The sequence below is a fragment of the Schistocerca nitens genome, chromosome 3, assembly GCF_023898315.1.
Source record: "Schistocerca nitens isolate TAMUIC-IGC-003100 chromosome 3, iqSchNite1.1, whole genome shotgun sequence".
In the NCBI taxonomy this organism is placed as follows: Eukaryota; Metazoa; Arthropoda; class Insecta; order Orthoptera; family Acrididae; genus Schistocerca; species Schistocerca nitens.
The window spans coordinates 340,821,822-340,823,768 of record NC_064616.1 but is presented as its reverse complement, the minus strand read 5'-3'; the positions used below and the strand labels follow the sequence as shown (position 1 = coordinate 340,823,768).

At 46.2% G+C, this 1,947-nt stretch overlaps 1 pseudogene; it reads left to right on the top strand.

Moving 5' to 3' along the window:
• The first annotated feature begins 1,141 nt into the window (after positions 1-1,141).
• LOC126249989 (5S ribosomal RNA) lies at positions 1,142-1,259 on the top strand (annotated as a pseudogene).
• The last annotated feature ends 688 nt before the right edge of the window (positions 1,260-1,947 follow it).

Sequence of the window (1,947 nt, the reverse complement as noted above, 5' to 3'; positions counted from 1 at the left end):
GGAGAAGGTGAACAGAGAGAGGGTGTGGAGATGTAAAGATACGGGGTGAAGGACGAGATGGAGAGAGATGGGGGGGGGGGGGGGGGAAGAGATGGACTAACAAAATATCAGGCAACGCTGCGTACTCACCTGCTGTCCTATATAGAGAGTGTAAAGAAAGGATACCACCAACTTTTAGGGATTATAGAGGGTGTGATCAGGAACAAATTAAGAACAGAGACCTCTCTCCCACAAAATGTCATCCAACGGTGCTGTACAACGTCAAACTTATAAGGTTAATGCGTACCGGTATCCACCTCTTCGACAGTAATCGTGAGTTTGTACGTTACAATACCACAAGCAAACCACCTCGAAAAGAGCTTAATAGTAATTGAGGTTGAAATTGATTGTGACAGTGAAGTTATCCGGTCACGTATAAAAGGCCCAGGTGAAACCGAGTTGATTGTTGGATACTTTTACAGGCCACCTGATTTCGCTGTGACAGTTCTAGAATCATTAAAAGAAAATGTACAGGCAGTAACGCTTAAGTACCCAGATTATGCAACGCTAGTTGAAGACAGTTTTCACCAACGGAGTATAGAGTGGGACGTCTATTGATTCATTGCAGGGATGCAGGCAGAGAGGCAGGCGAAGTACTTTTCAACAAGTTTTCCGAAAACTGTCTCGAAAAGCTTGTTCGGCAGCCCACACATAATGGAAATATCTTACACCTTGTAACTACAAATAGGTCGAACATTATCGATGGCGTCAGTATAGAAACGGGGCTAATGGGGCTAATGCTTCTATCTATTCACTCGTTGACCAGTCAGGTGCGGCAGTTGAAGATAGCAAAACGAAAAATGAAATTTTAAATTCCGTGAGTAAGAAACCGTTCACGCAGAAGAATCGTAAAAACATACGGTCGTTTGACTGCTGTAGAGAGTCCCGTATGGACGACTTAGTAATAAGCATCCCTAGCGTAGAGTACCAAATGAAAGAGTTGAAAACAAATAAGTGGCCAGATCAGGATGGAACCCCAATTCAGTTTTACAAAGAGTACTCTACGGCACTGCCCCCTTGTAGAGCTTGCATTCAACGTGAATCTCTCACCAAGCAATAACTCCATAGGGACTTGAAAAAAGCGCAAGTGACTCTTGGATATGGCAACGGCCTTACCGCAGTGGATACACCGGTTCCCGTCAGATCACCGAAGTTAAGCGCTGTCGGGCGTGGCCGGCACTTGGATGGGTGACCATCCGGGCTGCCACGCGCTGTTGCCATTTTTCGGGGTGCACTCAGCCTCGTGATACCAACTGAGGAGTTACTCGACCGAATAGTGGCGGGTCCGGTCAAAGACCACACGCCCCTCCTATCCGCATCCTCAGCTGAGGATGACACGGCGGTCGGATGGTCCCGATGGGCCACTTGTGGCCTGAAGACGGAGTGTACCCTTGTATATAAGAAGGGATTCGCAAAATTACATACCAATATCCGTAATATCGGTTTGCTGCAGAGTTCTAGAACATGTTCTGAGTTCGAATATAATAAATTTACTAGAGAATGATAAGCTTATGTCCACTATTCAGTACGGTTATAGAAAGCGTCGCTTTTGTAAAACTCAACTTGTTCTTTTTTCATACGATACACTGCGAACTATGGATGAAGAGCAACAAAAATGGTTCAAATGGCTCTGAGCACTATGCGACTTAACTTCTGAGGTCATCATGCGCCTAGAACTTAGAACTAATTAAACCTAACTAACCTAAGGACATCACACACATCCACGCCCGAGGCAGGATTCGAACCTGCGACCGTAGCGGTCGCTCGGTTCCAGACAGTAGCGCCCAGAACAGCACGGCCACTCCGGCTGGCTAAGAGCAACAGGCAGATTCTATATTTCTAGATTAGCATTTCACTTAGTATCCCTCCTGCCCCCCTCAGAGTGATAACGAAAGTACGAGCATACGG